This window comes from Oryctolagus cuniculus, chromosome 4, assembly GCF_964237555.1.
Source record: "Oryctolagus cuniculus chromosome 4, mOryCun1.1, whole genome shotgun sequence".
In the NCBI taxonomy this organism is placed as follows: domain Eukaryota; kingdom Metazoa; phylum Chordata; class Mammalia; order Lagomorpha; family Leporidae; genus Oryctolagus; species Oryctolagus cuniculus.
This window is the reverse complement of record NC_091435.1, coordinates 144,082,655-144,110,653: the sequence shown is the minus strand read 5'-3', so window position 1 is coordinate 144,110,653 and position 27,999 is coordinate 144,082,655. Positions and strand designations below refer to the sequence as shown.

Sequence of the window (27,999 nt, the reverse complement as noted above, 5' to 3'; positions counted from 1 at the left end):
TGGATTAGTTTTTATTGAGCTTTTTAGTTTACAACATGAAGTAAACTAAGTAAAAGGAGGAATAGTTTTCCTTAACCAGTATTTTATGGTTAAGTTGTGGTAAAATAGTTTAGACTTCGTAGATTTATAAAAGATTACATTTCTGAAAAACTGGAATCAAGTAGGCAAGTTTTAAATCTTAATTTTCCAGTTGAGCTTTCCCTTATAGTAGTAACAAACAAGTTACATAACTTCCATCAAGGCCAAGTTTGATCCTTTTTGCTGATGTCTTTAGCTCTGAAGCACTGCTATTTCAATCCCTGTCCGCTAATTCCACTTTGAGAACGAGTTTTGAATTTGGTGAAATCTGGGCTTCAGGCTCCCCTTTCTTACCATAGCCCATTCTGGCTCAATCCCCAGGTGAGTCTTTTCTCCTTCATGCGTAGTCAAGAGAGCTTCACCCCTTCCTCTGATAACTGTGCCTACTCCAACCTTACAACTTAAAGGCTTGGCGTTCTTCTTCTTTGAACTTGTTTGAATATTAGTATCCAAAACAGTCCCTTGCTGTTGTGTTCCTGTGTACCAGCAGTGAACAACATCTCTCAGTTGGTTTCATCGCTCCTTTCTTAGGATAGATTCTGTATATTTTGGTGGACTTTCATTTGGAGTCTCTTCAGCCTTGATTTCCTTGGGTTTATCTTCATTAAGCTTCGCATTCTTCACTTGCTCACTTTACTTATATTTTCCGAACCCTTGAAACGCTTACTTTCAAAAAAGATGGTTATAGGCTGGAACCAAATGGTCCTTGTTAGCTGTCTAGGCTACATTTTTAATGAAAAAGAACAAGTTGGAGAACTCTATAACTCCAAGATTTACTATAGAGTTGTAGTAGTCAAACCTGTATGGTATTGGTGAAGTGACACACCCACACACAGATCAAAGGAATTGAAAAGAACCCACAAATAAACTTATACAAATATAGCCAGCTACTTTTAGACAATGGTACATAGATGGTTTCTTGGGGGAGAAAATAATAAACAAATGTCGCTCCCCCTCTTTGTGGAGGAACGACACAAGATCCTGCCTAGGCTTCATATCCGAGTCACGGCACCATTATGTCGCTCCCCCTCTTCGTGGAGGAACGACACTGAACCCTGCCTAGGCTTCATATCCGAGTCACGGCACCATTATGTCGCTCCCCGTCTTCGTGGAGGAACGACACTAAACCCTGCCTAGGCTTCATATCCGAGTCACGGCACCATTATGTCGCTCCCCCTCTTCGTGGAGGAATGACACAGGACCCTGCGCTGTTCTTTCGTCTGCTCGGCCCTCCCCGGGTTTGCTGCTGGTTCTTCCCGGGTTGGCTACCGACCCTTCCACCTCCGTGGAAGGGCGGTTCCCCCTGCCACTTTCCCCACTTCCGCGGGGGAGCGGCACACCACCGGCCGGCTCTCTCGGGGGCTGCTCAGATGTTCCTCAGGTGTTCCTTCAGATAGATGTTCCTCGTGCATGTTTTCTCTCTCCTCCTTTATAGTCCTCTTCCACCAATTCCAACTCTGCTACCCACACGCCGAGTACGCTGCTCTCCTCCAATCAGGAGCAGGTCCCACAGCTTGTTGGTTGAACTGGAGGCAGCTGTGTAGAAGCTGTTTCCCTTCTCAGCGCCATATTGTGGGAGAGCAGATGCATAGAATAAGTCTTAATTCCAGTAACTTAGTCTAGTCCGAGTTGCTCCCAGTTGCTCCCCACAAACAAAGAATGCCAAACACTTGGATATCCACATGTAAAACAATAAACCTGACCTAAACCATACACTTTATATAAAAATGAATGCAAAATGGATCAACCTAAATACAAAACAGAAAATTTTGTAACTTGAAGGGTACATCCTAGACGAACATGTTCATGATCTTGGTTTGACAAAGGATTTTTAGATACAACAGCAAAAGCATAATACATAAAAGAAAATTTCCTGTCAAAAGACAGGGAACCGACAGGACAAGCCGCAGGCTGAAAGAAAATTTCAAATTACACATCTCATGGAAGAGTGATAATCAGAAAATATAAAGAACTCTCAAGATTCAAAAGTAAACAAATAATTCAATACATATGAGCAAGAAGACATAGAGAGGCCAGTGCTGTGGCATAGTAGGCTAAGCCTCTGCCTGCAGCACCAGCATCCCATATGGGCACCAGTTCGTGTCCCGGCTGCTACTTTTCTGATCCAGCTCTCTGCAATGGTCTGGGAAAGCAGTGAAAGATGACACAAATGCTTGGGCCCCTGCACCTGCCTGGGAGACCCAGAAGAAGCTCCTGTCTTCTGGTTTCTGGTTTCAGATCAGCCCAGCTCTGGCCATTGCAGCCATCTGGGGAGTGAACCAGCAGATGGAAGACCTTTCTCTCTGTCCTTCTCTCTGTCTGTAACTTTGCCTCTTAAATAAATAAATAAAATCTTAAAAAAAGATATAGATATGGCAAATAAGCACACACAATGTTGCTAAACATTATCAGCCACCAGGTAAATACACATAAAAGCCACAGTGAGATACTACCACACATCTAGTAGAATAACTGAAAACAGAAAAACTGACAGTATAAATTACTGGCAAAGATCCAAAGCAACACTGCTGATAGATATGGAAAATGGTACAGCCTCTTATGCTTACCATATATCCCAGTAATCATATGCCTAAGCATTTACCCAGTAAAATTAAAAGTCATGTACACACAAGTTCTGCAAGCAAATGATTATGCTAAATTTTTTTCATAATCACCAAAAACTAAAAACCACTCAGATGTCTTTCAACAAGTGAATAGACAAATCGTGGTGCATCTACACAATACAATACTATGCAGCAAAACAAAGGAATGGACTAATGAGTCACCTAATTATGTGGGTGGATCTTGAGTGCATTTTGTTGTGTGAAAGAAGTGAGAACTAAGATAGTATATGTTGAGTAATTCCATTCATATGATATTCCTGAAAAGGTAAAAGCAAAAAGGTTGAAGATTATTAGAGATAGGAGGTGGTAAAAGTTGATTACAAATGAGTGGCATGAAGGAGTTTTTTGGATCAATGGAAATTTTTTGTGTGGTATTGTGGTCAAGGATATGGCTTCATGCATTTGTCAAATCTCACAGAACTGCACATAACAAAGAGTGGATTCTACTGTATGCAAATTTTTAAAGTTAACCAAGATGTTGGGAAATCCAAGATGAAATGTGGGCTGTGATAAATGAATCTAGTTGTATCACAAATAAACAACTCAGCCACACTGAAGTGGATGAGACAAAAAAAGAACTGACTTTGTAACTTTGTAAAAGAGCATTTCCGCAGGATACTGATAAGGCTGAAGACAAAAATAATTGTATACTGACATTATAATCTAGCTTGTCAATTTGTCTCTCACAAGAGTATGTGTTAGTAATTCTAAAACTATTTTATATGAACCACAAATAGGCATAGACGTTAAATATTATTAGAAGACAGGTTTCTCACTGTTGAGGAAATAAGTTATATGCAATGAACTCTCTGATGCTGCACTGGTGCAGAAGGCTTTAATATGAACTCATGTTTCTTTTTTCAAACGATCTCTGTGTATACATGGGGTGTGTGTGTATATATATATATAGTATATAGAGAAATAATTCAAAAAGTTTGGGAAAAATGGTTTAAAAGATAAGTTTATCTTGGAATAAAAGGTTTTTGAAATCCATGCATAGAGTGGCCTTAAAAAAGTTATGGAAAATGAATATTATGAAAAAACTATGCATGCATTTAAAAATCCTTTGCACCAAAATAATCTTATCCTTTAATGCCATTTTCCATAAGTTTTCTGAGAGAAAGAGAGAGAGAGAGAGAGATCATCAGCTAGTTCACTTCCCAAATGGCTGCAACAGCCGGAGCTGGGATGCAATATCCAGGAGCCAGGAGCCTCTTCCGGGTGGCCCAAACATAGGTTCAGAGGCCCAAAGACTTGGGCCGTCTTCTACTGCTTTCCCAGGCCACAGCAGAGAACTGGATCAGAAGTGGGGCAGCTGGGAGTCAAACCGGCATCCATATGGGATGCCAGTATTGCAGGCAGTGGCTTTACCAGCTATGCCACAGTGCCAGCCCCCTATTATTTATTTAAACATTGCTTCTTTCCCATTAATTAAAGTCTCCCCCTCTGACACTCTGATTTGATGTTTCTTGCTCCATCTCTCTGTCTCTCTACACTATACTCTGGATAATTTTTCAGGTTTGTCTTCCATTTATCCATTTTTTATTCAGCTCTGTCTAGTTGACCTTTTAGACCACTTACTCATTAGTTTTAAATATTAATTATTATATTTCTATTTTTGGTGCTTCTATCTGACTCTGTTTAAAATCTGCCCCCATATTTCTTCCTGGACTTTTCTTTGCTAGTGATAGGTTAAATATCTACTTTGATTTCTTGAAATGTCTTATACTAGAATATCTGATGTCTTTATGGTCTTATTTCGCTGTTTGTAGATTGAGTGAGGAATTTCTCAATCATAATTTGTTTCCTCTTGAGGATTATTTTTTAAATTGTGAACTTCAGTTACTTAATTTTATACTGGGAAATTATTTGAGGGCTAGGATTAAGGTGTGCTCTATGAAACAGAACTCTTTCAATAAATGCTTAGTTTTGGTCTTTTGACTCACACATGTGGTATAAATTTTGGTCCCAAATCCATCAGAGAACCAATTTACACTTACAAATTCTTGATAAAGATATACTTTTCATTTGGAGATAAGGTTTCCTGTCTTTCTTTGTAGGGTACATTCTTCCTTTCTTCTCCCCAAATTGCCTTTTTCTCTGAGTACCACTCCGTGGGATTCATTGATTTAGGCAAAGGTGTCTGATTTAGGTTTCCAACTTGTACTGGACTTGAAGCTTTATCTCTATTCTTTAGCACAATCCCTTGAAAAAAAAATTGAAGCTCTAATTTTTGTCAAATAGGCAGATATTCCAGATATTCTATTGGCTCATTGCTCACTTACTTTTCTCGAGTGTTGCTTTGTTTTTCATTTTGGTCTTGAGTATTTTCCATTTATTTTTTACAGTTTAACTATGGAATAAACTTACATGTATTTAATCATTTTATCCAGCATTTTCAAGTATTTTGCACTAGATGAATTTTGAGAATATTTTAGTCTATTATATTGCTAGAAATAGATGTTTCCATCATATTTAAATCTATCTTCAGTTGTTTCTCATATTTTGTGTCTATATACAGTTGACCCTTTTATTTGTTTTTATGGGTATCCAGTTCTCTAAAACAGATTGCAGTGCTTTAAATGAAGTGAGTTCCTTTCTGCTCATGGCCATAACCCTTTCTACCAGTGTCCACGCCTGCCATCAATTAATCTATCTTTTACAACAACTGAAAGAATATATGCTATGTTTTCCTTTAGGTACTTAAATGCTTACAAAATACCCTATGCTATGGCTGAAAAGCAACAACAAGAAGTACGCATCTCTATATTAAAAACCTTTTTTCTTCCCTCACTCCATTTCTTCTCTAACAGTGGCAGAGGGTCAGATCACATGTTCAGTGTGTAGGAAGAGCCAGAGATGGACTCTGAATGCCTGAGAAATCATGGCACCATTCCAGCACATGCATAAAGCCAGCTGCTGAGCATTGCCCAGGAGTTTCAGAGGCTACGCTAAGCACGGGAGATACTACAGCAAAGGAGGCGGGGGTTGATGCTGGAGCCAGTGCAGCAAGAAACACTATTCTGGGCCTGAACAAGGCCAGTCCACTTCTGGGCCCTGTCCTGCTGCGCCCCCACTGAGCTTAGCTCCCAAGAACCCTCCTCTGTATCTTTTCCCCTCCCTACTATGTAACCTAGATCCTGAAAATTCTAAGAACCTAACTCTCCCCATGAGAGTAAATAAAGTAACCACAATAGCCAAACAAAGCTCAGTAAATCTTGCAGTTTGGCTGTATGGAAGAGAAAATAGCTTTCTTCTAAGGAAAAGAGGAATTTGAAGTTATATTCATTAGAAAATGGGTGGCTGACATATTTTGTATTTTTGAGAAAGTCTGTCCAATTTAAAAGAAGTGGTCCCTTATTAGAGATATGACTTATTCTTAGATAAATCACTGATTTATGCCTCGCTGGGGTATATTTAATATTGCCACAAAATGAAAGGACACCCCAAACTATCAGCAGTGCCACAGCCTCTCATTCTGAAAAGGATCTGAGGCAGCAGAGGACCCCTGGGTGTTAAATGTAATCTTTGCCTGGGATAAAAGCATGGACAATTGCTGATCTTCATAAAAAGATCTGTCTCTACCCGCGGCCTTCCTTCTCTCCCGTCTACCACAGTACAGTTCATCGTCAGATGGCTCAGAATCGAAAATTAACAGGAGAAATGGGTTGCGTTTGTGTCATCTAAAAAAATCTGCAGCCACACAGGACTCCTTTTTAATGCCTGCTGGAGGGAAGTTCATCACTAAAACAAATAGAGCCTCGCTATGGTAATGGATAAATTTGACTAGAGAAATAATGGAAAACCTATAGAGAAACAGGAAATATGCTTCCCCAATCTTACTGTTATCATCAATTGAATGATACGTAGGACTGACTGCCAAAAATAACTACATGAAAAGCTCACGTAGCACCAGTTTCCAATTCTTAGAGTCAGAACTTATGTCTTTATTTCCGTGCTCTGAGATTTCATCCACTTTTATCTGTATGGATTTGACGCTGATGACTTCTGGAACTACAGCTTCTACCCTGACCTCTCACCTTCAGAGATCATCCCAATTCTGAGGCCACTTAATTCTTTCCACTTGGATGCTCAGCAGTCACACCAGATTCAATAGGACCAAAATGCAGTGTTCCTTTCTCTTCATTTTCTTTCAAACTGAATTCTCTTCCAGCTTTGCCATCTCGCTCAAGGCCACCAGAACTATTCTGGTCTCCCTACAGAGATATCTTTCCCTTCAGTCTTTTCATTCAACCCCTCTCAGCCATGTGTCACAAATCACATCGCTGTAGGTCTGAAATGGCTCTGGGATGTGCCCCGCACTCTCCATCCCTCTGCAAACACCCCGGCTCAAACAACTTCCGCCCCCAGTATGGCTTCTCGGCAGTTTCCTGGCTCCCTCCATGTCCGTTGCGCTGCCTCTTTGCTGTCTTCCTTCTAACTCCAAGAGCTTCTGTCTCCTTCCTCCAGCATACAACCCTCCTTTCTCCGGAAGTAGCTTTGCTAAGTGCCTGCCTTCTCACACCCATGCCCTTGCCTGCCTTTTTGCCCATTTTGCTTTCCTGGAAGGGACCCTCTCATTCCCCAATATCTGCCTGCCCACACCCAGCTCATCTTTCAAATTCACCTGTGTAAATCTAGTTCAAAATCAGTTTCATTTATCATGTCTTTTAAAGGCAACAATTACTTAATTGATGCAATGACCAGATTTAATTATTCTCCTCTTGCTACTCTACCCTGGCTCCAAACCAGTATATCTCAAGATGGTGAAACCATAATCCTTTACTCAGGGGTTGGGTAGAGTTATATATTTATTTGAAAAGAATTCTGTGTCTTTTCTTTCCTAAATTGCTCTGCAGGACAACTGGTCTGGGCACCCCCTATCATAGAGTTATGAAACGAACATTGCAGAAGCCTTCTGGGTTCCTGAACCCAGAAGTCTCTGTGGTATAGTCCTAGAAATTCAACACTATGTGGGCACTTCAAAAAGTGCATGAGAAATGGAATTGAAACATGGGTTTGTTTTGGTGCAAAAAATTTGTGAAATCTATGCATAGTTTTGTCATAATATGCATTTTCCATGAATTTTCAAAAAATATCTCATATGCGTGGGTTTCAAAAATCTGCTGCACTAACATAAACATCTTTTAGTTTTATTTCTGTGAAGTTTTTGAAGGACATTTGTGTATTCTGAAGGTCTATGGAAACACATGCAAGGAGCCCAAACTCAAGAGTTCATTTTTGGTTTGTTTTACTGGAAACCATGAGGATATAATCTTGAAAACTGTAACAGTTTCCCATGCTTGCTATCGTGTTTCATACAACCTGAGAAAAAGCAGAACTTGTATCTCCATTGCAAACAGAAACTTACCCTAATTCTAGTCAGCATATTTGGAATGACTTCCTGGATAAACCAACAGGCATACTTTTATGAGCATGTCAAGTTTTATACATTTAAAGCTTATAAGATACACCATTCATAAATCAGTGATGGGACTTCAATGCTATATAGTACAGTAATAGTTGATAATTATCCTACATTTTTCCACTTGAAAGCAATAACTTTTCCATGTTTGGAATTTTGGCTGCAGAAGCTGCAGAAGATGTTTTCCTCCAAAGGAAAGATGTCTTTGGGTGAAGACTTCAGTTCTTCCCTCTGTGTTTCAGATCGTGACTGGGTAACACACCTGGTGGCTGGAGTGAATAACATACTTACCAGTCAAAGCCAGGACCAAGGATTGAGAAGGCTGACTTCGTTCTACCCTAACCACCACCCCCAGCATGTTACAAAACCTATGCCCGTCGCCACTTTCTTCTGTAAGAAATGTAGCTTCCCAAGCTTACTGTGCTTGCAATAATTTTGATGAACATTCTTAGGTCGTGGCTACACAACAGAGGGCATTTGCCTGGACAAATGCCCACTGCAGATCCGCCAGGGGAGACTTGGAGAAGCAGCTGTGTCCTTTCTTCTCTCTTCTCCTCTCCTGCTTACCTCAGTGTCTACCCTCAGTCGCCCCCATCCCCTTCCTCCTGGATTTCTCCACTCCCATCTCATTACTCTCATCCTGGCATCATGCAGAGCGATTTAACTCTGCCCTGGCATCTGGGCTCTGAACTTCCCTTCTTCACTGTTCAGGTCATTTAACTTAGAAAGGGTCCTCCGATTACCAGGAAGCACTCCCGCCCACAAGGCAGGGGGATTAGAAGTCATTTTAAATAGTTTTTTTTTAAACTTATAAAGCCTTCCTTTATCATATTTGTCATATGCTGCAAGTGGACAGGGGTCAGTCTAGATGGTTTTAGCTTCCCATGGGTGCCCACACCTGGGCAGGCAGCATCTATGCTGCCTTTTCCAGCTGGATGCCCTGCCGTGAAGGGACCCAACAAAGACTGCCTGGAACAAAGCCTGTGTGAGGGGAAGAGGCAGTGAGTAGAGGACAGAAGAGAAAAAGGCTTGCATTTGATCTTTCAAAATACTTAAAAGTGGCAGATGAAAGAAACAGGCATCGCTCCCCTAATGGTCCTGATAAGAAATGTAGAAAAGCCACTACTTAGAGGTGAGCAGCAGAGAGACGCACCTTGGAGAGCACAGGTTGTCCCACACCAAGGACAGCAGGAGCCTACAGCCCCCGACACAGCATCAGGTCTAGCCCTGGCATGGGAGACTGGGACCCAGGCAGCTGGGGCAGCCTCTTCCACGTCACTATTTGGCCACCAGCATCCTCACATTTTATTTTGTTTCAGAAGTAGCTTTTGCATGAAAAGGCAAAGAGGAAAAAAAAAATGTAGGGAACTACAACAGATGCAGATCTCCAACCTCTCACCTTCGATGCTGGGGAGTTAGGTGGTCCTTCATTGATTTTTGGAGAAGAGCAACTCAGTGAAATGCTTGTTCATACCACATCAGGTAATGTGAGACCCTATAGTGATGCTGTACTGGGAAAAAAAAAGACAGGTAATTCACTTCTGCAAATTATTTAACATCAGGCATGCTTATTTCCACTTATTCCATATAGTTTCTTACCTCTCTTATCTTTATTTAGTCATGACATTTAGAACTCTTGGGAATTTTTTTTTTTTGGTATCTAAAGTGTCTTTGAAAAATTTCATAAGTAAGTATATCCATTAAAACTCAATGAAGATATAATAAACATACACACAGAATTAGGTCGTGGTCCCTGCTCCAGGAAACTTGCAGTCGCCTAAGCAACAGGGCATATTTGAAGCGCACTGATTAGGTAAATACGAGTTACATGGAGCCCTACAAGCAGGCTTCAGAGAAGAGGGAGCTTTGCAAACACAGAAATGGAGGCTGATAACAGCGTGAGAAAGAGCATGCCAGGAGGAAAAGAGCGTGGCTGGTTTGAAGAACTGGGGGCGGACGAGTGGAACGGAGCCCCAGAAGGAGGTGGCAAGTGGTGACATTACGCAGGCAATGAGCATGCTAACTGGTGCAAGAATCAGAGCATGGCCAGGTGACCACCTGAAGGAGGGAGGGACGTCAGGTGCCATTCTTTAGCTGAGGCAGCAGCTACGTGCTTGTCCCCTTCTAGTGCACTGCATCGGGCTCTTCTGTTGTTTTAGAAGACACTGCCCCGGCATTAGTTGCTCTTAACTGGCAACTAGCTGAAAACATCGGCTGGCTGGTTAGTTTGCTCCACTGCCAACTTCTTTATAAATCCATATCCATCTTTCAACAGTGGATCCATTCACCCTGGTTTAGTCACTTCCTCTACATTTACAAAGTATTGCTTCTCTGTTGTCATTGCTGTTAGACTATCTATACATCTGTACATGGTATTATTCTCAGTTGATCAAATGCAAGAACACTCCCATAAGAAACGGAAGGGCAGAGACCTGGTCAGGAATGAAATCACTGCATGGAATAGTTCCAGTGAGAGCATTGGGGGGCTCCTTATGATGACTGAATCAGTTACAACATTTCTGATGCCTCAAAGGTGTGAAGTTGCTTATTTTAGAAAGGTGATTTGACATCAAAAGGTTCTCCATATTATCAAATAGAATTATTAAATAGAATTAGTTATAGTAAAAAGGCAATGTTGAGGTGGAGTAAGAGGAGGAAAAGAGAAGTTTATGTTTTAAAAGGTGGGAAATTTTACATAGGCAAGAAGAAAGTAAGAAATTGAAATAAAAAATCCACTTTGAATGACCTGAGAGAAGGGAACCTTATCGTAACTGCAAAAACAATTATGAAAGCCATGCGAAGCAAATGTGGATGTAGAAAGATACCAGGGGGCGGTGCCGTGGTATAGCTGGTGAAGCCACCGCCTGCAGTGCCTGCATCCCATATGGGCAGGTTCGAGACCCAGCTGCTCCACTTCTGATCTGGCTGTCTGCTATGTCCTGGGAAAGCAACCGAAGATGGCCCAAGTGCTTGGTCCCCTGCATCCATGTGGGAGATCTGGAGGAAGCTCTTGGCTTCCGGTTTCAGATCCACCCAGCTCCAGCTGTTGCGGCCAGTTGGGGTGTGAACCAGTGGATGGAAGACCTCTCTCTCTCTCTGCCTCTACTTATCTCTCTGTGTAGCTCTGACTTTCAAATAAATAAATAAATTTTTTTTTAAAAAAAGACACCAACAGTGGATTGTGATGGCTCTTGGCTTCAGAAAGAACTGCCAGGCCCATTTCACCAAGATAGGTGCACACCGTGTGCGGGTGGCTAGGCCACGCCGGGAACACTGAGAGTCAGCATGCCAAGTGCTGCCCGGGCTTCCCCGAGTCAGTTCTCAGGGAGGGAAAGGATCATCCAGACAAGACGTATCTGCAAGGAGCAAATTGTCAGTGTGGACAGGTAAACGGAGGAACTCGGCAGGCGGGCAGTACCAGCCTGGACCGGTGGGAAGCAGTAAGGGGCAAGGGGCGCTCAGGCCCATCTCGGCCTCCAGGGGGCGCTCTCACAAGTCTGGAGAGTGGCCCAGGGGTCTTCACACAAAACTCAGGCAAACAGCTGAAGAGGAAGAATGGGTCTTGCACAGTTCCAGTAAGCAGTGTGTGCACAGACCCCGAGAGGGATCTATGTGGATACAGTACGGAAAAATAACTTAATAAAACATTGCCACAGAATGGGATGAAAATGGCTGCTAGCAGGCCAGCAAGAATGGAAAATTTTCAACAGCTGAGGCATCCTAAAAAGCAACCGCACAAAAAGAAGACCAAGGCTCAGGGATGCCATAGAGTGACTGTTAGAGCTCCGGAAGAGAAAGGCCGGAGGAGAAGAGCTACCAAAGCCACGGTGACGGAAGCTGCGCTCGGCAGAGCTGAATGAGGCAGGCAGGGAGGCCCCGCTGCACCAACTTCCCCAGAAGCTGCAGCTCCCTGCCACGACTGGAAGGAACGGAAGGCAGCGTCTGAGCCAGCGGTGCTCAAGAAGAGATCATTACTTTGATATTTAAAATAAATATGGAACTGGAATCGTTTACTCTTGACGTTAATATACATTATTCATTTATTTTAAAAATACACTCAGCAAAATTCTTTTTTTTTTTTTTTTACTGAAAGATAATGCTGTGTTTGAATTTTAAACAGAGAAACATTTATCTAAGAGTGGTTTTGTAGGTTTGGCATAAGAGGATGCTCTTGGTACTCCCGCATTCCATATCAGAGTACCTGGGCTCCGGGCAGCTCCCCTCCTGACTCCAGCTTCCTGCTAATGCACCCTAGGAGGCAGCAGCTTAAGGCTCAAGTGCCACACATGGGAGGCTCCTTGCTCCTGGCTTTGTCCTGGTCCAGCGCTGGTGGTTGTGGGTATTTGGTGAGTGAGCCAGCAGAGGATCTCTCTCTCTCTCTCTCTCTCTCTCTCTCTCTCTCTCTCTCTTTCTCTCTCTCCCTCCCTCTCTGACTTTCAAATATATTGAATAAAGTGAAATGTTAAAAAATGTGTTCTATACTTTCATACGCTCAAAAAAAAATTTTGACAGCTCCATACTCATTTCCATAATGCCTGTACTAATGTACCCTATTTTTAAATTGCATTGTTTTCCTGTTTTCGTAAAAAAGTGATTTTCATATGCTGTGAATACAAGTTATTTGTCAGATATGTGCTTTTCAAATATGTTTTCCCAGTCTATGGTTTGTCTTTTCATCTTCCTGATAATGTTTTTGAAAACGCTGAAGTTTGGAAATTTGGATAAAGTACAATTTATCATTTTAACTTGTTTAGGGATTATATTTATGTGTTTGTCTTTAAGAAGTCTTTGTGTAACTCAAGTTCACTAAGGTTTTCTGCTATTTAAGTAGCTTCAGGTCTTATATTTAATTTAATTATCCTTCAGGGTCAATTTCTATAAACAGTGTGATACAAGTTCACTTCTTACATATTGCTATCCAATTTTTCTGGTACCATTTGTTGAAGAGTATCTTTTCTTCACTGAATTGCTTTTGCACCTTTGACTGATGTTATTTACACTGTGCCTGAGCATAGAAAGAAGGTGGCTTCCAATTCCCAAATTTATTTTATGAAATTACTGTAGCACTGATATCAAAACCAACAAAAGGAGCCCCAAAATATCCACAGAAAAATTTTGCATATGACTATTGATGCAAGAATCCTACATAAAAGTTTTCATTGGGTGTTATTTTAAAATTAATTCATTGACTAACTTTATCTGAAAGGCAGAGAGAAGAAGAGAGAGAAAGGTCTTCCATCTGCTGGTTCACTCCCCAAATGCCCACAACTGCTAGGGCTACACCAGGCCAAAGCCAGGGGCTGGGAACTCAATCTGGGTCTCCCACCTGGGAAATAGGAACCCAAATACCTGAGCCATCAAGTGCTGCCTCCCAGTGTGTGCATTAACAGGAAGCTGGAACTCGGAGTGGAGTTGGGAATCGAACCCAGGCATTGTGATATGGGACGTAAGTATCCCAAGTAGTGCCTTTACTGCTATGTCAAATATCTGCCTCATTGGCGGTTATTTTAGAAATGTAATATTAGGGTACCTGAAAAGAAAATTCACCATAACAACTGCTCTAGTGAGAAAAATCACCACCAGAAATAAATTAATCCAGCTGATTTTAAGGCATACTAGCCTGCATGATCATTCCTTCTGGAATGTCCCCTAATTGTAAAAACAACTGCAAAAAAATGTAAATTTTAAAACTACTTATATTTGAGGGAGTACTGTCAGTAACATTACTCTCAAGCTACTGTGTGTTTAGTGTAGTACAAGGAGGAAGGAAAACTATTTTAGTGTTATTAAGAATAGAGGCCACAATGTAGAAGAAAGGAAATACTGTTGCAAGATCAATGAAGTTAAGTACAAATCCTTCAGACCCAAGTTTGAAATTACAAATGTCAACTTTGGTATTAGAAATATCAGTACAAGCTCATGACATTTTATCTTTCAAAAAGTTTCCTATCTTTGCCCTGTGAAAAGACCTAGAAACAATGACCAACCTAGGTGCAATATATTCAAGTAGCCCCCAGATCATAGTCTCATAATACTTCCAGGACTTCTAGGAGAAATGACAGATTTAACTTGGACAGAAAATGAGCCTGGAACAACTTGTAATCCCATAAAAGAAGGAAGTTATCAAACACTGCTGAAGTGGTATCAAAAGGATTCAGCAGCCAACTTGAATAAGCTTCCAGAAGCCCACTATGGGAAAATATATGCACCAATAAGGATAAGAATTGCAATGGATTTGAAACCCATCACATATGTGTTCCTATTGATGATGACAAATTCCTGATGATACTAGGAAAAGCACTGGTCACCCTCTGGAGCATGCTAGGGAATCACTTCATATTTTTAAAATTAATCAATCAAGGGAAAGAGTCAAGCATCTCCCATCTTTCCCATATGCACCTTATGTACCTTACACACCCTGTGCAGCTGTTGAGAAGCCTCTCTTTAGCTGAGGATTCCAGCTAATAAAGAAAAAATCACCCTCTCAAATGCCTTCCGAGTTAATGTATCTAGAGAATAATCATCACTGGTTGCTAAAATCCCCCAAAGAGAGTAACACAGACAGCATGTACCTTCTGCTGGAGGACCCAGACTATCTGGGAAGTAATCCTACCAAAAGAAATGACTAAATTTGATCAACACTAAATTTAACTCTCAATTTACAGGAAAAGCAGGACTCCGAAGAGCACATTCATCAACACCATGGAGATGCAAGCAATAAAACAAACTGGAAAACTCTATGGGCATGCTTACTTCCACAAAAAATTACAAAGGAAAAAGAGAAGGAAATGAAACCACAAATTAAATGAAAATTAAAAATGCAATTGCAATTAGCAAATTGTATTTGGATCCCAATTCTGGAATATATATATAATATATAATATATATATAATATATATAAAATCAGTCAGGGAAATATATGAACTCTGGATATTTGATTGTATTGAATTAATTTTGTTGTTTAATCATAGTTGTGATGGTCAGTTTTGGGGGATGATAATAGTGTTATGATGTTTATAAAAATATGGAAATATGGAAATCTTTACAGATGAAATGATATTGGGATTTACTCCAACATAATTTAAGGGGAAAGTTGGGGGGGAAGGAGCAAGTAGAGTCTGCATAAAATAATGGTCCCTGGAATAATTAAATGGTCCATGAAATAATGGTCCTTGGATAATTTTGGAAGTCAGGTAATGTATATGTTGGGCTTTGTTAAACCATTCTATTTTTACATATATTTGAAATAATTAGTTTAAAAAACTTTAACCGTGAACTATGGAAAAAGAGAAAAGTCACATGAATATATTTGAAATAATTAATTCTTGAGTTTTGAAAAAATTGGATAAAAAGTTGATAAATCTTACATTAACAAGATTAGAAATATGCATGTATATTTACATATATTTATCAACCTAAAAGCAAACCTTATTCTTCACAAAGAAGCACACAAACACACCTCATTAAAGGAACAGAACAAGGATGTTGTTTACCATTACTGTTGTTTAGTGTTGTTCTAGAATTGATTCCTAGCATAATTAAGTAAAAGAGAAAATTAAAAACATAGAAATTGGAGAAGAAGAGATAAAATAATCATAATTTGCAAGTAACTTTTTTAACCTATGGAAATAAAAGAATCTATAGTAAAACTATCATGGATTATAAAAAAGTTGAGTGAAGTAGCCAGGCAATTAATATCCAGAAAACAAAAGAGCTGAAACTTCAAAAGGTTTATGGAAAAATGGAATAAATAGACAAAATTAAAAAACAAACAAACTTGTTTTTCTTAATATAGGAAGATATTTTATATGTGATGACACCAACACAGCAAATTATGTCACCATCTGCAACACTGGAATCCTATATGAGCACTGATTCGACTCCTGGCTGCTCCGCTTCTAATTCAGCTCCCTGGTATTGTACCTGAGAAAGCAACAGAAGGTTGCCCAAGCAATGGGCCCCCACCATCCTCATGAGAGACTGAGATGGAGTTCCAGGCTCCTGGCTCTGGCCTGGCCCAGCCCTGGCTGCCGCAGCCATTTGGGGAATGAACCAGTTGATGGATAATCTGCCTGTCTCTTTCTCTCCCTCTCTCTCTTTCTGTGACTCTGCCTTTCAAATAAATAAAATAAATCTTTTTTTATTTTTTTATTTTATTTATTTATTTTATTTTATTTTTTTGACAGGCAGTGTGGACAGTGAGAGAGAGAGACAGAGAGAAAGGTCTTCCTTTTGCCGTTGGTTCACCCTCCAATGGCCACTGCGGCTGGCGCGCTGTGGCCTGCACACCGCGCTGATCCGATGGCAGGAGCCAGGTGCTTCTCCTGGTCTCCCATGGGGTGCAGGGCCCAAGCACTTGGGCCATCCTCCACTGCACTCCCTGGCCACAGCAGAGAGCTGGCCTGGAAGAGGGGCAACCAGGACAGAATCCGGCGCCCCGACCGGGACTAGAACCTGGTGTGCTGGCGCCGCAAGGCGGAGGATTAGCCTAGTGAGCCGTGGCCAATAAAATAAATCTTAAAGAAAATCTTAAAGAAAAAAAAAAAAGAACTGAGGATCTTGAGAATTTAACTATATAAATGCAGTCTTTTGTACATTTTGAACTGAAGACAAATGCTTGGATTTTAAAGACTTCTTATGATTGGGAAATAACAAGAAATCAGGAGCCAAATCAGGACTGGAAGGTGGATTCCCATTTATTTCCCACTGAAATTCCTACAAAGTTTCCCTTGCTTGATGAGAGAACCAAGCAAGAGCATTGTGGTGGCAGAGAAGGACTCTCTGGTGAAGCATTCCTTGAGCATTTTTCTGCCAAAGCTTTGGCCAACTTTTGCAAAACACTCTCCTAGTATGCACATGTTATCATTCTTTGGCCTGCCATGAAGTTAGCAAGCACATAGCCTTGAGCTTGCTGAGAACTGTTACCATGACCTGAGCCTTCTGGGCCACCTAGTCCTATCAGTTGCTGTTGCTTTGATTGTGCTTTGTCTGCAAGAACATATTGGTAAAACCATATTTCATTTTCCGTCATAACTCTTGGGAGAAATGCTTCAGGATCTTGATCCCACTTGTTTGAAAGCTCTGCTCTTGTCTGCAGCTGATCTGGGTGCAACAGTTTTGAGACTAATAGAGCAGAAAATTTGCCTCACTTTAATTTTCCATCAGAATTGTTTAAACTGAATGCATTGGGACATCTGAAGTGTCGGGCATTGTTTCTGCTGTTAATCATTGGTCCTCTTCAATTAGGACATACACAAGATTAATTTTATCTTTGCAAATTGATGTGGACTTTCCGGTACTGCAAGCTTCAACACCACCTCATTCCCTTAAAATGAGTCGGCTATTTATAAACGGCTGATTGGAGCATTGTGCCTTGAGTTTCCATAAAGCATCACTGACTTGGCTGTTCTCCACCCAGGCTTCACCATAAATTTGATGCTTGTTCTTGCTTTGATTTTAGCAGAATTCATATTGTTCCGATAAGATCTCTTTTCCAACTGAAGTAGTCTCTCAAACTAGATCCTGTTCAGGCAGGTTAAAAGTTCATGTTGGTGTAATAAATTCATGCACAAATTTTTCATAATACACATTTTTCATGAACTTTTATACAATCCATTGTACACAGAGAAAGGCAAAAAAATTTAAACATAATTTTGCAAAATGAATACATGCAAGTCATCAGTGCCCAGATTGAAGAAGAGAACATTACCAAGAACACAAAAGCCCCATCAACTTCCCTTTCATTTGCAACAAACCTCCCCTAGGAGGTTTCCCACACTAAAAATAAGACAATTTTTAAATTATAAAAATGATAAACCATCAGTTTGACTAAATAAGAACAAAAGAGAGAAGACTTAAATCAATAAAATCAGAGATAAAAAAAAGATAGTACAAATGACATTTCAGAAATATATAGAATCTTTAGGAACCGTTATAAACAAATATATGCCAACAAATTAGAAAGTCTACAAGATATGGATACATTTCTAGACACACAATTTATCAAAATGGAGGCACAAAAACATATAGAGCCTGAATATACCAATAGCCAAGATTTAGATTGAATCAGTAATGAAGAGGTTCCCAACGATAAAAGCCTAGGATAGGATGGTTTCACTGCTGAGTTTTACTGAACTTTTAAGGGAAATCTAACATCAATTATTCTCATCCCATTCAAAACAACTGAAAGAGAGGAAACCCTTCCAAACTCATTTTCTGAGGCCAGCATTACCTTAACTCCAAAACCAGACAAGAATATTAAAAAAAAATAGCTATAAACCAATATCCCTGATGAACATAGATGCAAAATTCCTCAGCAAAATACTGACAAATTGAGAGGCTGGTGCTGTGGCATAGTGGGCAAAGCCTCCTCCTGTGATGCCAGCATCCCATGTGGGCACTGGTTCATGTCCCAGCTGCTCTACTTCTTTTTTTTTTTTTTTTTTTTTTTTGACAGGCAGAGCAGACAGTGAGAGAGAGAAATGGAGAGAAAGGTCTTCCTTTGCCGTTTGTTCACCCTCCAACGGCTGCTGCCGGCGCACCGCGCTGATCCGAAAGCAGGAGCAGGTACTTATCCTGGTCTCCCATTCGGGTGCAGGGCCCAAGCACTTGGGCCATCCTCCGCTGCACTCCCTGGCCACAGCAGAGAGCTGGACTGGAAGAGGAGCAACCGGGACAGACTCTGGCGCCCTGACTGGGACTAGAACCCCGGGTGCCGGTGCCGCAGGCGGAGGATTAGCCTATTGAGCCATGGCACCAGCCCAGCACATAGAACTCTTAACAGACATAATCAGAAAAGATCTTCACCATAACACATTATAGTCAAACTGTCAACACCAAAACATAAAGAAAAGATTCTAAAATGTGCACTAGAGAAATGCCATATTACCTTCAGGGACTCTCCAATTAGACTGACACCGATTTTTCATCAGAAATCCTATGTGCTAAAAAAGAATGGAAAAATATAATCCAAGTCCTAAAGGCAAAAGAAAAACTGCCAACCCAGAATACTGTAGCCAACAAATCTCTCATTTACAAATAAAGGTGAAAAAAAGACCTTCCAAGGGGATTAGGATGGTGGAGTAAGGGAGGTTACCACACTAGCTTAGGAAAAGATAGCTTTAAAAAAGTGGAGACACTGCAGTCTCATGGAAGAGTTAGGGAGAAAATGGCAGAGGAAATTCCGTGAAAATTAGAGGCACACAGTGGACCTATGTGGAGGTGGACACACACAAATCAGGACCCCAGCAGCTGAGTGCTTCTGCACCAGCTTTGGAGAGAGGTGAGATCAGACTGCAGAAGCCCAATCCACTGGTGATAAAGCTGCAGGAAAAGCCTGGAGGGACTTGGCTTGAGCCCTCTGGGAGATAGTATACCCGCTAAACTAGAGGCACATTTCTCTGTCCCCAGTCAACCTGCAGTGGTGTCCTGTAGCAAACTGATAGAGAGCAGGTGCCATTATGGACATCATAACAGCTGCACCAGCTCATATTTGCTCCCAGCAACCAGCCAAGTGGAAGCTCCTGAGTCTAGCAGGAAGAACTGACAGGGGGCTGAGTGCTTGTGGCTATGGGAGGCTTGTGTGCCAGGACTGTGAAAACACTAAGACTGCGGGGCTTTGAAAATACTGAGACTGCATGGGAAGGCTCAGGGTGTGGCTGGAACTTTGGGCAGTCACTGTGGGAGGCTCCACACATTCAGGGTTCCCTGGTTCCCTGGTGAGGGACATTGCTAGGGAATCTGCTTATATTGAGGACTGCACATATTCTTTGTGTGGTCCTTGTGGAAGTGTGGATGAATATTATATCCACTAGGGCAAGCATACAGGAGAGGAAATGAGCTGAGTCTACTCCAACAGAACAGAAAAATCTCCCCTCTGATAAAAAAAAAAAAAAAAGAAATACATCTCACCAATAAAGATGCACTTAGACTGAAAGTAAAATGTGAAGAAAGATATTCCATGCTAACAGAAACCAAAAAGATCATTTACCCAGATGAAGTGGGATTTATTCCAGGTATGCAGGGATGATTCAACATTAGCAAATCAATCAATGTGATAAACCACATTAACAAACTGCAGAAGAGAAACCATATGATTATCTCAATAGATGCAGAGAAAGCATTTGATAAAATACAACACCCTTTTATGATGAAAACTCTAGCAAATTGGGTATAGAAGGAACTTTCATCAACACAATCAAGGCAATTTATGACCAACTGATGGCCAGCATCCTATTGAATGGGGAAATGTTGGAAGCATTCCCACTGAGATCTAGAACTAAACAAGAATGTCCATTTTCACCATTACTATTGAATATAGTCCTGAAAGTTATCCAGAGCCATTAGGCAAGAAAAAGAAATCAAAGGGATACAAATTGGGAAGGAGGAAGTCAAACTATCCCTATTTGCAGGTGACATGATTCTATATATAGGAGATCCAAAAGACTCCACTAAGGGACTTCTGGAACTCTTAGAAGAGTTTAGTAAAGTCACAGGATATAAAATCAATACACAAAAATCAACAGCCTTTATATACACAGTCAATGCCATGGATGACAAAGAACTTCTAAGATCAATCCTATTCACAATAGCTAGAAAAAAATAAAAAATAAAATATCTTGGAATAAATTCAACCAAGGATATCAGAGGTCTCTCTGATGAGAATTACAAAATATAATACCAGATTTCAAAATATACTATAAGGTACTTATAATCAAAACAGCCTGGTATTGGTACAAAAATAGATGGTTAGACTAATGGAACAGAATGGAATCACTAGAACTCAATCTAAGCACCTATAACCAACTTATATTTGACAAAGGAGCTAAAATCAATCCCTAGAGCAAGGACAGTCTCTTCAACAAATGGTGCTGGGAATTGCCACATGCAGAAGTATGAAGCAAGACTCTTCCTTTATACCTTAAACAAAAATCCACTCAACATGGCTTAAAAACCTAAATCTATGATCTGACACAAACAAATTATTAGAAAACATTGGGGAAACCTTGTAAGACATCAGCATAGACGAAGACTTCTTGGAAAAGACCCCAGAGGCAGAAGCAACCAAAGTCAAAATTCTTAAATGGGATTACATCAAATTGAGAAGCTTCTGTACTGCAAAAGCGACACTCAGGAAAGTGAAGAGGCAACTGATAGAATAGGAGAACTTATTTGCAAGCTATTTAATTGATAAAGGATTAATAACCAGAATATATAAAGAGATCAGGAAACTCAACATCAACAAAGCAAACAACCCAGTAAAGAAATGGCCAAAGGCCTAAAAAGACATTTTTTAAAAGAGGAAATCCATATGGCCAGCAGACACATGAAAAAATGTTAAAAATTATTAGCCATCAGGGAAATGCAAATCAAAACCACAATGAGGTTTCACTTCACCAAAGGAAGAACAGCTTTCATACAGAAATCAACAAACAACAAATGCTGGCGAGGATGTGGGGAAAAAGGTACCCTAATCCACTGTTGGTTGGAATGTAAACTGGTAAAGCTACTAAGGAAGTCAGTTTGAAGATATCTCAGAAATCTGAATATAGGCCTACCATATGACCCAGCCATCCCACTCCTGGGATTTATCCAGGGGAAATTTAATCAATAAATAAAAGAGTTATCTGCACCGCATGTTAATTGCAGCTCAGTTCACAACCTAAATGCCCATCAACCAAAGAATGGATAAAGAAATTATGGGAAATATACACTATGGAATACTACACAGTGGTTAAAAAAAAAAGTGAAATCTGGTCATTTTACAATAAAATGGATAAATCTGGAAAACATTATACTTAGTGAAATTAGCCAGGCCCAAAGGGACAAATACTACATTTTCTTCTTGACCAGTGATAACTAATAGAGTACCTAAAAGGCCATCTGTAGAAGTGAAATTTACACTTTGAGAAGCAGTGACTTGAATAGCCCTTGTCTTCACTGTTGAGGAATAATTATTTTAAATACTATTTGTTGAACACTTTACTGAACATAGAGTGAAACATATGTGTATAAAGTCAATTGCAAATAGATCTCAGTAAAAATAAGTGTGGGAATAAGAGAGGGAGGAGGAAGTGGTGTTGGGAGTATGGCTGGGAGGGTGGGCACAGAATCACCATGTTCCTAAAGTTGTGATTATGAAGTGTTTGAAGTTTGTAACTGTAAAGCTGTATAGTTCTGCATAAATTCCTACAGACTTACTTCTAAGGGTACAGTTTAAAAGCTGACTTGCCCCAAATGGTAGAGTTAGAAACATACCAGAGGACTCCAATTCAATCCCATCAAGGTGGCATGTACCAATGCCATTTCAATAGTCCAAGTGATCAATTTCAGTTCACAATTGATCATAATGAAAGGACTAAGAGTCCAAGGGAGCACATAAACAAGTCTAGTACCTGCTAATACTAACTGATAGAATAAATAAAGGGGAGAGTGATCCAACATGGGAAGCGAGATACTCAGCAGACTCATAGAATGGCAGATGTCCTAAACAGCACTCTGGCCTCAGAATCAGCCCTAAAGGCATTCCGATCTGGCTGAAAAGCCCATGAGAGTATTTCAGGCATGGAAAGCCAAGACAATCTGGCAAAAAAAAAAAAAAAAAAAAAAAAAAAAAAAAAAAAAAACACCTAAATGAAAGATCTCTGTGAGTGAGATCCCAGTGGAAAGAACAGGCCTTCAAAGAAGGAGGTACCTTTCTCTGAAGGGAGGAGAGAACCTCCACTTTGACTATGACCTTGTCTAAACAAGATAAGAGTCGGAGAACTCAAGGGGCTTCCATAGCCTTGGAAACTCATGACTGGTGCATAGGGAGATTACTGATGCCATAAACAGGAGTGTCAATTTGTAAAGTCAACAACAGGAGTCACTGTGCACTTACTCCCCATGTAGGATCTCTGTCCTTAATGCGCTGTACATTGAGACTTAATGCTATAACGAGTACTCAAACAATATATTTCACTTTGTGTTTCTATGGGGGTGCAAATGTTGAAATCTTTACTTAATGTATACTAAACTGATCTTCTGTTAAAAAAAAAAAAGAAGAAGAAGAAATTATCAATTCCCAACTTGACTCTCACTGGGATTAAACATGACAATAGGTCTGATCTGATTTCATCATCATTTAAAAATCATCTATTATTTTTCACTTTATGTTTCTGTGTGGGAGCAAACTGTTGAAATCTTTACTTAATATATGCTAAACTGATCTTCTGTATATAAAGATAATCGAAAATGAATCTTGATGTGAATGGAAGGGGAGAGGGAGTGGGAAAGGGGAGGGTTGTGGGTGGGAGGGACATTATGGGGGGGAAGCCATTGTAATCCATAAGCCGTACTTTGGAAATTTATATTCATTAAATAAAAGTTAAAAAAAAAGAATAAAAAAAAACTTGCCATGAGACCTCAAATCTCCTTAAGCTGGTGGTAAAAGATACCATCTTAAGTGTTAAAGTGATCATATGGATAAGATTAAGGGTCTGGTAATAATAATGGATAGAATTAAAAAGCAGTGAATGCTCCAACATGGGTATCAGTCCACACAGCAGACTCATAGAATGACAATTGCTTTAAATAGAATGCCCTTAAGGCATTCTGATCAGGCTGAAAAGCCTATAAGAACATTTCAGGTATGGAAAGCTGAGACACCATGGCAAAAAATGTCCTATATGAAGGACCTTGGTGGGTAAGACCCCAGTGGAAAGAAGTGTTCAACAAAGAAGAAGGTACTTTTCTCTGAAGGGAAGAGAGAACTTCCACTTTGCTTATGGCCTTGTCTAAATAGTGATGGAGTTTGTGCATTCAAAAGGCTTCCATAGCCTTGGCAGCTCATGTCAAGAGCTCCAGGTGATTGCTGACATCATAAATAAGAGCATTAATTGTAAATTAACTGGAGACACTGTGAACTAACTTCTTATGCAGGACCTCTGTCCTCAAAGAGTTGTGTTATAATTATGTCTAACTGCTCACAAAAGATGTATCATTCTTGGGTGATTCTATAAAGTTAATTAAGTTTCTGTAAAAAAAAAAAGTGACATTAACTTCAAGATGCAATGACTGAACAGCCCTTGTCTCTACTGTTGAGGAACATGTTTTTGTTTTGTTTTGTTTTCCATCCAAATTATTGAAGTCTTTACTTAGTATAGAGTTGGTCTTCTGTATATAAAGTTAGCCAAAAATGGATCTTACTGGAGAATGGGACTGGGAATGGGAGAGGGAGGAGTAGGGGGTGGTGAGAGTGTGGGTGGGAGGGTAGCTATGGTTGGAAGAATCACTATATTCCTAAAGTTATATTTATGAAATGCATGAAATCTGTATTCCTTAAATAAAAGTTTTCTTTGGGGGGGATAAATAAAAAAATTTTTAAAAAGACCTCCCAAAACAAACAGAAATTGAAAGAATTTGTAACCACTCATCGAGCCTTACAAATGATACTTAAGGCATGTTCTATCCACAGAAACAAAGATAGTTATATTATCATGAAAGAATATGAAGGCAGAAAATCTCACAAAACCATCAAGGAAATCCAAATAAACAATAGGAATATTTATAGAAAACTGACAGGATGAATTCATTATTTATCAATAATAACATTGAATGTAAATATCCTAAATCTTACAATTAAAAGATAGACACTGGCTGAGCGTATTAAAAAATAAGACCTATATATTTGCTCTCTGTAAGAAATATACCTCACCAACAGAGATACACAGACTGAAAGTGAAAGGATAGAAAAAGATATTCCATGCTAATGTAAAGCAAAAATGCACAGGGGTAGCCGTCCTTATATCAGACAAAATTGACTTTAACACAAAAACTGCTAACAGAGACAAAGAAGACAAATCATTATGTAATGCTTAAGAGATGTATTCAACGGATGATGTGACTATAATAAATGTATATGTACCCAATGCAAAGGCACCTGGCTATTCAAAACTAATATTAATTGATCAAAAGGGAGATATAGGCTCTAAAGCAATATATTTTTTTGACAGGCAGAGTGGACAGTGAGAGAGAGAGAGACAGAGAGAAAGGTCTTCCTTTGCCGTTGGTTCACCCTCCAATGGCCGCCGTGGCCGGCGCACTGCAGCCGGCGCACCGCGCTGATCCGATGGCAGGAGCCAGGAGCCAGGTGCTTTTCCTGGTTCTCCCATGGGGTGCAGGGCCCAAGCACCTGGACCATCCTCCACTGCACTCCCTGGCCACAGCAGAGAGCTGGCCTGGAAGAGGGGCAACCGGGGCAGAATCGGGCGCCCCGACCGGGACTAGAACCCGGTGTGCCGGCGCCGCTAGGCAGAGGATTAGCCTAGTGAGCCGCGGCGCCAGCCTCTAAAGCAATATTAATGGGAAGGCTCAACACCCCACTTTTGTCAACTGACAGATCAACTAAACAAAAACTCACAAAGAAACAACAGAACCAATCAACACTATGAACCAATGGACATAATTAATATTTACAGAATTAATATCATCAAAATGTCCATACTTCTCAAAGCAATTTACAGATTAAAAGCAATCCCAGTGAAAATGCCAAGGATGTTCTCAGATTTAGAAAAAACAATGTTAAAATTCATATGGAAACACAAGAGATCCGAAATAGCTAAAGCAATTGTAAACAGCAACAACAGAGTGAAAGGTATCACAATACCAGATTTCAAGGCATATTGTAGGCCAGTTAAAACCAAAACAGCCTGGTACTGGCACAAAAACAGTCATGTAGACCAATGGAACATAATAAAAACTCTTGAAATTAATCTACACAGCTACAACCAACAGATCATTGACAAACTAACTAAAATTAATCCCAGAGAAAGGATAGTCTCTTCACAAAATGGTGCTGGGAAAATTGGATCTACATGTGCAGAAGTATGAAACAAGACCCAAACCTTATACCTTGCACAAAAATCAACTCTAAGTGGATCAAGGATAGAAATCTATGACACAATACCATCAAATTACTAGAGAAAAGCATCAGGGAAACTCTACAAGACACTAGCATAAGCAAAGACTTCTTGGAAAAAGACCCTAATAACACAGACAATAAAAAGCAAAAGTAAACAAATGGAATTACATCAACTAAGAAGTTCTACACTGAGAAGAAAACATTTAACAAAATAAAGAGGCAACTTACAGAATGGGAGGAAATATTTGCAAACTATGCAACTGATAAAGTATTAATATCCAGGATTTACAAAGAGCTCAAAAAACTCAATGACAACAACAACAACAAAAACAATCCAGCTAAGAAACAGACAAAGGGCATGAACAGGCATTTTGCAAAAGATGAATTTCAAACGGCCAACAGGCACATGAAAAAACACTCAGGATTGCTAGCCATCAGGGAAATTAAAATAAAAAAACCACAATGAGGTTCTACCTCACCCCAGTTCGAATGGCTCTCATCCAAAAATCAAAAAACAATAAATGCTAGTGAAGATGTGGGGAAAAAGTTACCCTAATCCACTGTTGGTGGGAATGTAAACTACTACAGTCATTATGGAAGACAATATGGCAATACCTCAGAAATCTGAAAATAGATTTACCATATGACCAGCCATACCATTCCTAGGAATTTACCTACACAAAATGAAATAAGCACATGAAAGAGTTATTTGTACCCCCTTGTTTATTGCACCTCAATTCACAATAGCTAAGATATGGAATCAACCCAGATGTCAACTTAACAAAGAAAATGTGATATATATATATATATATACACACACTACAGAATACTACTCAGCCATAAGTAAGAGTGAAATCCTGTCTTTTGCAACAAAATGGATGCACTTAGAAACCATTATGCCTAGTGAAATAAACCAGTCCCAAAAAGACAAATATCATTTCTTTTCTCTGATACATAGTAGTTAATACAGAATACCAAAAAAAGTATAGGAATGAAACAGACATATTGTGATTTGATTTTTGCTTTTTAGCCCTTGTTTGTAATTCTGTGGAACTGTGGTCTTCCTAATTTTTACTTGTTGAATATTACAGTTATTACAGTTAACCATGTGATTATACAGTGGACTGAAATTATATATTTGCAAATATTAAAGAAAAAAAGGAAGGAAGGAGAAGGATTGAGGGAGAGAGAGAGGGAAGGAGGGAATTCTTAGAAATGTAGCTATGAAATACATGAAATTTGTTCTGTCCATATTAATACAAATTTAAAAAATACATGTCAACAAAATGATGGAAAACACAAAATGTATAAAAGTAAAATGAAAATAATATAGAAATACTATGAATAATTTAACCTCTTTCTCATTATTTTTCTTAGCATATTAGCTGAGTTACTTTCCTACAACATACTGAAACTGTGTGCTATTAAAATCAAGATTTTATTTTATACCCTCCTTCATAGGCTGTTTTTCATATAACAAAATATCTTGCATATCATACACTCTCAGGTCATTCTCACAGATATATGGAGGGCCTGGTTAGCATCATCTCTGGTTCAGAGAGGAAGAAACTGACATTCTGAAAATGTGAACAATTTCCCAGGGGAGAGCTGTGATTGCAATCTCGATGCTCTGAGTGTGAGTCCCAGCCTCAGACCATTATAGCACAAATGACAGCACCTCCACTGCTGAAACGCCTATCTGTGGCTGATCCTCCACCCTCTTAACATGTCTGATTGTGTCATCATTTTCTGTAACACTCCAGACCTTTCTTTTTCACTCCAACTGAAGCCAGAATGGCTCCAATCTGCCCCATCAGACTCTTTTCCTGACTCATCTCTTGCACCGCCCTCCACCCCAATCCACTTATTACTGAAACACTGGCTTCCTATTCACTGAACAGGGCAGCTGACAGCTTAGGATTTTATACTTGCTGTTTCCTTTACCCCAAATATAAGAGTAATTCAAACAGTTT

General features: G+C 39.8%; 1 pseudogene; it reads right to left on the bottom strand.

Annotated features, from left to right (window-relative positions):
- Positions 1-292: 292 nt before the first annotated feature.
- LOC100350342 (peptidyl-prolyl cis-trans isomerase FKBP3 pseudogene) lies at positions 293-5,015 on the bottom strand (annotated as a pseudogene).
- Positions 5,016-27,999: the final 22,984 nt, after the last annotated feature.